Source organism: Mesocricetus auratus, unplaced genomic scaffold, assembly GCF_017639785.1.
Source record: "Mesocricetus auratus isolate SY011 unplaced genomic scaffold, BCM_Maur_2.0 Super-Scaffold_100011, whole genome shotgun sequence".
In the NCBI taxonomy this organism is placed as follows: domain Eukaryota; kingdom Metazoa; phylum Chordata; class Mammalia; order Rodentia; family Cricetidae; genus Mesocricetus; species Mesocricetus auratus.
In genome coordinates, this window is record NW_024429195.1 from 12,089,849 (window position 1) to 12,100,023 (window position 10,175).

The following is a 10,175-nucleotide window of genomic DNA, read 5'->3' on the forward strand; positions in this document are numbered from 1 at the left end:
CCAGAATAGCCTTGATGTGATTTTTTTTTAAAGTCACCCTTGGGAGTCTGCAAGGCTCTTGTCTGTACCAACTCAGGAGCAATTAAAGTGGGTAGTAGCGATTCTGTCTATCAGAAAATGCAGATGAGCCAAAAACACTTCTGACCAAAGGCTGCTTGAAAATAGGTTTCTCTGACATGAGGGGATGGGATGGTCGAGTTAGGGGAATGACGGCGTGGGAGAGCAATGAAAGAGATATCTTGATAGGTGGAGCCATTACGGGGTTAGGGAGAAACCTAGTGCTAGGGAAATTCCCATAAATCCACAAGGATGACCCCAGCCAAGACTCCTAGCAATAATGGAGAGGGTGCCTGAATTGGCCTTCTCTTGTGATCAGATTGGTGAATACCCCGGCTGTCATCATAGCGTCTTCATCGAATAATTGATGAAATCAGATGCAACCATTCACAGCCAAGGGCCATGCAAAGTTCTGGGAATCCAGTCGAAGAGAGGGAGGAGGGAATATAAGAGCAAGGGAGCTTAAGATCATGATGGGGAAATCTACAGACAGCTGAACCAAGCTTTTAGAAACTTGTAAACTCTGGGCTGACAGCTGTGGAGACTCCAGGGAACCAAACTGGGCCCTCTGCATGTGGGAGACAGTTGTGAAGCTTGGACTATCTGTGTAAATCCAGTCACAGGAGATCCAATGTCCTCTTGTGGCCTCTGCCAGCACCAGGCATTAAAACACAGGGATGTATGTACACATGCACACACACATACACAGGAAAACACATACACAGATCTTTTTTGAAAATCAAAGTACAAATGTGGGGAAATGGGCCATGATTCATTAGTGAAGTATTGTCTAGTATATATGAGGCCTTGGGTTTGATTTCTAGTACTAAATTCTAACATTATCTATGCATGCAAACTTGAAGAAAGCAAATTGGAGTATTTACTTTAGGAGTTCAGTAATATATATGAGTTAGGTGAATAAGCCTCCAAAGTTAGAAAGGAGTCAATAGAAATAATAGAATCTGAAAAATAGCAAGGCTGTAGAAGAATGAGGAGGAGGGGAGGGGAGGGAGGAGGAAGGGGAGGAGGGAGAGCAGCTTCACAGAAATGTGGGTCTCTCAAACACAGCAACACAGGAACGGTGGAAAGGGAAAAGAGGAGGAGAGGGCTAAGGCCAATGCTGGAGAGGAAAGCTCAGACTCATTCCTCAGGGGGCTGGCGCTGCTCACCACCCTGCCCCATCCTGCCATGGTGGTGTTCCTGTCCCAGCACAGTCTTTGCTCTTTGCCTTGCCCTCTCTGCACTTGCTTTTGGGGGTGCCCCCTCTCTCCTCACGTCCACTCAGTGAATATCCATCCATGCTTATTAATGAGAATTTTTTCAGGTACCATCAATATATGTTATCAATGAGTTAGCGCCTCATCCTAGGTGTCATTTCGTCTAGTTTTGTAAAACACACAAGAGATGAACAGTTAGTTATGTGTTTAATGGGGTTAAAGTTGTAGGCACTAAGGATATTGATGTAACATGAGACTACCAAGCCTCCTGCCCTAGCTGAATTCAGTCTAGGCCTTGGCAAACTATGTCTCATGGTTCCTAAAATCATGTTCTAAATGTTCGGCCTACTTCTCCGTGTGTGCTCCTGCACACGTGTGTGATTATTAAGCATCTCACAAGTGTTTGATCTGGTGAAGACAAGTGAGCACGACTCTACACATCTTTGCCTCTCAGTCACAATGGAAGGACTGTTCTCTCCTCTCCTCCTCAGATCACTGAAAAAGCATCTGGACTTGTGGCCATGGCTGTCTCCATCCCAGGCAGAGATATCTCATTTGTAGTGTAGTGTGTCTGCTCACAGCATGGTTGGTTGGATCTTGTCACTTCAAAAAAGGTTTCCCTTTCAATTTCTTGTCTACCTGTCCTGCCCCTGCTCCTGTGAGTCCTTGCTCCAGCTCTTGATGGGAAACACTTAGGTCTGAACTATTGCATATACACCTGGACAGTGTAATTTAAAGGAAAGATGATATGTTATCATAAGATGACACTTAAGGAGATGGGTGTTATACAGTCCTACATTCAGTAAGAGTACAATGTGTCTAGTACTGTCAGTACTCTTGACAGTACAAGTCTAGAACACTGACTAGGCCTTAGACTATTCCGCAAGGAAGCCAGGGACATCAAGAGCAAGAGCAGAACAGACAACAGTCCAGACAACCAAGTCATACTCTTAGCCTACGGCAAAGGGGCTCTTAAGATTGAGCATGTAGCTCAGAGTACCAGTACATGCCCATTCCTAAAGCTCTGGGTTCAGCTTCCCCGTACTGACCGCTCCCTTCCTTGCCAAGAAAGGAGTTCTTTTAGAAACCTCAAGTCATAAGAGAGCATTAGGGCCTTATGATGTTAAAGTATTGAATAAGAACAGTATCATTCAATGAGCATTCAGTATGTGACATGTATTGTATTGAGGGTGTCCCTTGCATAAGAACTGTCATTTCCTAAAAAAAGAGGGTAAGTTACCAGGTGGCAGCCCTTGTCCAGGCAGAAATGGATCTCTACCCTAAGCCTGTTTTACACTGACAGATGTAGTTCATATTCTGTGGCTTTAAACTCCAAGCTTAGAGTTCCTAACAGAACAAGAGCAAAACAAAGATTTCATCCTAAAAGGACACAAGCCAAACAAAAGGAACAGAAGAGGTCAAAGCTATCTTGTACAGTTCACCAAGAGAGAAAATAGGGTTGAAGAGGAATGCTCTACAGAAATGTCATGCAGAGCCAGCCCTAACCGGGTGCCGCATCCCAAACCACAAAGGAACAAACAGACCAGACATGTTTGCAGCGTGTGGTGGATGAGTAAGGAAGCGAGACAGAGCATTCAGTTTTGTAGTATTGTTTTGCCTTTGTGAGTCAAACTGCCTAGTGAAATCATCATTCCATGCTCAGATCCTTCTGGTTTTACCTTGCCCCAAGAAAATCCTAATGGGAAGACTGGAGATTTGTGTCAGAAATTCCAGCAAACCACCGGCTTCTGCCCTCAGCCCCATAGTCCTGGCCACCAGGCATGTATAACCTCCATTATTACCTCCATATTCATTTCTGAAGCTTAGCTCACATCTAGTCTATTCTATCAGCATCTTTGTAAGAATCAGCTATTTTAGAATAATCACTTCTCTGTCAACCCTTCTTGCCATAGCTATATTGCAAAGGGGAGGCTGGTATTTAAAATACTGACTTCTATTATCTTATAGTCATCACTGACTGGTTCCCTTCTCTGAAAATGCATTTAGTTTAATTGGTTTTCAGGTAAGATTTTAGAAAATTTCAATTCCTTTGCTTTGCAATCTCATTGCATGAAACCAGGCCTCTTTTGAATGCTCCAGGACTCAGAGCAGCCTCACCCTGCGTGCTCCAAATAGTTCTGCTTCTCTGAGAATCCTTCATTCTCCTAAGTGTGGGATCCTGGAGGAAACCCAACATCAGGGTGCTTGAACAGCCTCTCCGAAGCCTCCAAAGGATACCTGAGAAGGTGGATATCTGTTTTTGTTTTGTTTTGGGGGAGGGGCTCTTCTCAGTCTACATCCTCACCTAAAAGAAAACCCACCTTTTACAGTCCCCTGTCATTTCTCCATACTAACGTTGTGGAAAACACCCACAAAACAGTATTAATTTGCCAGAATTGCCAACTGAATAATGTTTCATTCTTCTTATTTGAGAGTATATTTATAAGGAAAACTATCTGATAAATCTGAGATTTCATTGAGAAGTTTTGAGTGATAAAACTGTAGGAATATTTACATATTAAATGTATCAGAGAAGCATGTTCTTTGAATTATTACCCGGAAGGCAAGAGCAGACACCTCCCAAAATTTGTTCACTGACCTCAACACGTGTGCCATTCTGTGTGCTCAGACAAACATGCACACATTCAGGAACACACACACACACACACACACACACACACACACGCATGCATGCATGCGTGTACACACATAAATAAATAGTATATGTGTTAATGAATAGAACTGAAAAGGGATTGTATCTTTTCCTTCAAGAAAAAAAAAGCACCTGTCTATTTTAGAGATATATTTATTTTGTGTGTATGTGTGTGTTCCTGAGCATATGCTGTGTGTATGCAGGCCCTAGGAGGCCAGAAGGAAGCATGAGCATTGAGTCACCTGGAACTGGAGTTACAGTGGTTATGAGCCTCCATGTAGGTTCTGGGAACTGAGCACAGGTCCTCTGTAAGAGCATCCAGAGCTTTCACCCCTTAGTAAATTCTCTAGCCTTGATACAATGTTTCCCACAACATTAGTATGGAGAAATAACATGGAACTGTAAAATGGTGGGTTTCCTTTTAGGTGAGGATGTAGGCTGAGAAGAACCCCTCCCCCCAAACAAAACAAAAACCAGCTTTCTATTCTTTCCCTTGCAAATGGCAGCCCATCAGTACATAAGTTATCTCTCCCATTGCCTCTAAGACAATCTGGAATAAAATCATAAAAGAACCCAATCCTCAAAGTCTGTCACATCATTTGGAGCAGGACCAAGGCCCTCTCCCCTGTATCTAGGCTGAGCAAGGTATCCCTCCATAGGGAATGGGCTCCAAAAAGTCTTTGTTGAGTCCCCATGGGATGCCTTACCTTCTCTGAGGAGAGGATGGGGGCTGGGATGGGGAGATGAGGGGGAGTGGAAGGACAGGAGGGAGCGGGAGCTGGGATTGGTATATAAAATAAGAAGGTTTTTAATTTAAGAAAATTTTAAATAATAAAAAAATGTCATCATAAAAAGAACCCAATCCTTACAATTTCAGCAAATCTGTTTCTAGTACTTCATAGTATTTTCCTATATTGAATTAATTAAGTATTGTTTACATCTTAGGTTTGTGGGAAATTTCCTCCTGCTGCTGTTTTATAAGTCTTCTCATGCCACCTTGACCCCTGCTACACTTTCCCTAAAAGACCCTGAAGAGGGCCCAAGGAAACCCTTTTTAGACATGGTACACACAGCAGTTTCCTGTCTTCATTCTTGTCCTGAATGTTGTTTTTACTTCCCGAAGGCTGTTAGGAGCCATCAGATAAGGAGGGTTGAGGATTTAAGTTTCAAAGGGCATAAAGTAAATATCTTCTCTGTGCATTCATTTTGAGTAATCAAGTTGTCATGTCATTTGCTAGGAATAGCATTTAAATGTCTATCCAAGCAGATGCGAATAGAAACCTCGTTTTTGTTGCAATAGGAAACAAAACACACACAAGTGACTGAGGATCCTCAGATATAACACAATCATAATTCACTCAGGCATGTAGCAGATACTGAACATGGGGACATGGACTGACAAAGGAGACAGGACATAAGCCTTGTCCTTGGAATGATAAGGCCTAAGCATGGAAATGGACATTTGGCAATTTAGCATTTGTGACTTTGTTCAAGGAAGGATCTATTAGGAAGCCACATGACTGAGATGAGGAGGAGGCAGGCACGTTTCCTTAAACACTGGGTCTTAGCTCAAAGGTTGAGAAGTGATGTATTTCTTTAAGCTGTGACCTTAATTATGCATGGAGTCCAGTAAGACCAGGATAGGTAGAGAAAGGTTCTAGGTAGGAAGGACAGGCATGCACATGTACAAACAACAAAAGGTCCTGGAAACTAAGGAACATAAATAGGATGGCAGAGAACTGAGACACAGACAGACCAGTATCATCTGATACGGCCAGATCACTGATGATGACAACACTGGTGACAGCCACACTTCACCAATGTGAACGGTTAGAGAAGTGAATGGGCAGGAAGGTGAGTCTGGAACATGTAGAGAAGGGATATACCTTAAAAGAAGATAAAATGTGACGCGTAAATACATGTAGGAGAGATATATGCAGGTATTCTATATACAACCAAATGCAAACACACGTCAACCTCTGTAATCTTCACTTTAGAGAGGGTAACTTCATGGTGAATATACACTCACCAGATGAAACTGCTCCAACAAATGGCTTCAAATGTCAGCAACAAATCTTCACTAGTTTGTTGATTGGCATAAAAAAATGTCAGCTAGAGTGTTTCATTAGTAACATAAGTGACTTTCAAAATTAATAAGTTGACTCTGGCCTATTACACAGACACTTCTGGGACCGTGTGAATAGAGTTCTGAGAATCTGCAAAGCCTGAAGCCTCTTACCTCTAGGAGAGGTGTTTAAGCCTAGAATCATCTGCTTTGCAGTTTCACAGGGGTGTTGAGCCCAGATGAACTGAGTGTCCCTGCTTTACAGCATTTCTTTCACACCGTGTAACTTCTGAAGGCTTACTCACTCATGAATGGGACTGACCATAGGCAGCTTTTGTACTTGATTTCAAACAATGGCTGGACATGGCAGAATCAGGTTGAAGACTTCCTTTAGTTGTAATGTCCCGCCTTGTGGCAGGGGGGTACTTAGGATTTTTTACCTTTTCTAAGTATCCTAGTAATAGGTGATGGGTCCAACAAGAACTTGAAGTTGAGATTGGTCCAGGTTCAGGTCAATTATAAATAACTGGATTAAAGTGGTGTACATGTGTGGGAGCCCGGGCAATGCCAAGGGTAATAGGTTCCTGGCATCTGTACCTTCTTCCACAGAAGTACAGCAGATAGACAAGAAACTGGAGACAGATTAGATGGAAGATTGTAGATTGGGGTTAGAGGCTGTGTGTGGGTTTGTGAAGTCTGGATGCTACACCTGTGCTTTGGGAGCCTTTGTTAAATGATGTCACCAAAGCCATGAACTCTGTGACATTGCCTAGGTAGCCAGTGATGTAGAAGGGACCTAAAAACTGAGAGATGTAAGTACTGGAACATACAAGTCAACGATGAGCATGATGTTTTTAGTGTTTGTATAGACTGACAAAAGCTAAGGTCTAACAGCGGTGCTCCTCCTCAGAGAAGCTGTCTTTATTGAGGACATTTGATAAACTGAGATGGAGACCCTCTGAGGGTGCTTCAGGAATCCCTTGGTGGTGGATTACAGGACCGCTGTGCATGGCACAAGAGGAATGCTGCTTGCTATTCAAAGGGATGAAGAACAGAGAATACATAGCTCAATGTCACAGGGAAGGCCAGGAAAGGGATTTAGTCTGTTCCTTTGTGCTTGTTCAGGGTGCTATGCTGTAACAAAGTGGCTGTAGGGGCCACTGAAAACATCTCTCCAAGAATCTGCGTGGAAGTGCAATCTGGCTTTAACCTTAAGTAGTGTTTATTTTCCATAGATGCTGAAGGACAAAAATAATTATAATTTATAACCAAATTATACATTTTAAATGACCCTATTGCATTACCTTAGAATAAAAATATGTGTTAACTAATAAAATTTGTTCATCAACAATTCCATGCATGCATATAATGCATTCCATCACTCCCATTCCCCCACCCCTTCCATCTCCCTCCTACCCTTACTTCCTCCTCCCTAGTAGTCCCTTTTCCACATTCCTGCTTCTTTGTTTTGCTTTGGCCATGGAGTTTAATCAAGGTAGTCTCTACAACCATGGATGCAGAACTATCCACTGGAAGCTGGTGGGCTGGCCAATGATCACGCAACTGAAGACAGTGACTCTCTTGCCCTAACACCCATCAATACTCAGTAGCTCCCCAGGGAGGGGTCACTCAGGAGCCCCTCCCTCATTCTCAACTAACTTCTGTCCAGTTCTGTGCAAGCCCAGTGAACGAGGACCATGGCTGCTATGGTTTCATGATTGTGACGACTCTGGGATGCCCCAAAGATAGTGTTGTGCAGCCTGTCTCCCTGTCACCTGGCTCACATGTTCTTTCTGCCCGCTCCTCTGCAGTGTTCCTTGTGTCTTGGGGGGGGGGTGATGTCCTGTTTGGGGCTGAGCACTCAGTTATCATTTGTTCTCAGAACCTTGAACAACTGCAAGTCTCTGCAGTCATTCCAGTTTACTGCAAAGAAAAACTTCAGTAATCAAGGCTGAAAGTAGCCTTTGTCTATGGGTATACACATACTTATTTAGAAAGCAGTTTGGTACCATGCCAAATTAGCAAAACCACAGAAAACTCCACTCCTATCCCCCAGGTATATAATCTTGGTTGCTGATGAGAACTGTATAGCAAAGCTCTATTGATGAAGATAACATACATTTGGTTATAGAACATAAAGAAGTGGTGCTGGAAATGACCTGGAAGCTTCCCTCCTGCTGACCAGGGCACACAGTGCTGAAAGGTGCTGTGCAGGCTGCTGAGAGAGAAAAGACCTTCGTAGCCTTATGTGTCAGTGAACTATGAGAACTGCAATGATTACATGGCAGGCAAGATGTGCCATGTATGAAACAGGTTTTCAACTAGGTTTACTATACTATCAGGTATGACTTTTCTCCTGTGGAGTAGGCCACAAATCCAACTAGCGAGCAGTTGGTTGCCCTCTTATCAGTAGTTCCACTATTGCACACATGGGCACAGCTTGCCTAGCATGCAATCATTGCAGTTCTCATAGTTTACAAATGCACGGCTGTTAATGTCTTTTCTCCTTCAGCAACCTGCATAGAACCTGTTGTAATTTAAGAAAAAGTGCGTGAGAGAAAGATGCCATTAGACAGGGTTCGAGCAGAGGGATTTTTCTTTTTGGGGGGGGAAGGAATCATATAAAGGGGAAAGGGGAGGGGGAGACCAGCCTCCGGAGACAGGAGCAGCAGGAGAGAGGAAAGAGGGGGAGATAGAGGAAAAAGGGAGAGGGAGAGAGTGCACAGAACAGAGAGAGGGAGAGAAAAAGAGAGAAAGAAGGTGAGGGGTGGGCAGGGCCCTTTTAAATGAATGTGCACAGGTGGTGCTCTCAGCGGCTGCAGCTGAGGGCGTATCCTGTAAGAACCCAAGGGCAGGCCAGTGCAGACGCCTGAATACTAACAGCACCCCTCAGCACTGTGTACTTTTGTCAGGAGGCAGGAAGCTCCCAAAGCAATCCCAGTTTCATTTCTTTATGTCCTACGAAAAAGCGTATGGTTTCTTCAGCAATATGGTCTTAATGTATAGTTTGGTGGTCAACCAAGAGCATAAACATAGGCTGTGCTGTTGGGGGGGGCACTCTTAGGACCTCACTGGCCAGCAACTCCCAAGGACATTATCTTACAATCTTGGGCATTATGCTTGGAGCCATGCATCTTTCTTTACTCTTAGTCAAAATTCTGGGGACCAGATTAAAGAAACCATAAAATAATGCCAATAATTAAAAATGTATACATCATGTTTATCATGAGCTAACTGCCATAAAGACTGGATTATTTTATATTGTCCATTCTTAGAAATTTATTAGGAAAAGAATATTAGGGCCCAGGCCTGTAACTCCAGGTAATAATGATGTTGAGGCAGGGGCAGGAGAATTGCCAGTTCAAGGTTACCCTAGGCAATATAGTGTAACTCTATTTCAAAATAACATAAATGAATAGGCTAGTGGTTTAGCTCTGTGGCAGAGTGCTGTCCTAGTATGTGCAAGGCCCTAGAGTCAATCTTCAGTACTAGAGGGAAAAGGAGGGAGTGGGAAAGAAAGGAGGGAGAGAGGAAGGGAGAGAGGGTGAAAGGGAGGGAGGAGGGAGGGAAGGCAGGAAGGAACCACTGTTCAGAATCTACAAATGAAGGAACCATGATTAAGAAACATGTCCAAGCTTGCAGAGATGCTCAACACGGCAGTGAAGACTCAAGTTCACCCATTCTGAAGCTAAAACCCTCACTGGTATAGGAGTAGCTCATGGCTGATAACCAGCCCTAACATACCCTATGCATGACTTCTTTTAGCATTGGCCTTGACCCAGAGGTTCCCTTAAACATGTTTGTCAGTAGAGCATTTGGAAGCTAACTTCTTCTTAACTTGCCTCAAGCAAATTCTAAATCATTCCAGAGAAATACAAGAAGACAGCATGTTACAAAAATCCCTTCCCACTAAAGCTTATTTCTACATGTACTACAAGATAAACATGTATTTATTACTATTATTATTATTATTATTATTGATATCCTGGCCTAATATATTCCCTTTTAAAGATCTAATCTCATTTTATGTGTATCAGTGTTTTGCCTGCATGTATGTATGTATGCATATATGTATGTATGTGTGTGTGTGTATATGTATGTATGTGTGTGTGCCATGAGCCAGACGTGGCCCACGGAGGCTGGAAGGTGTTGGATCCCTTGGAACTGGAGTTAATGGTTGCGA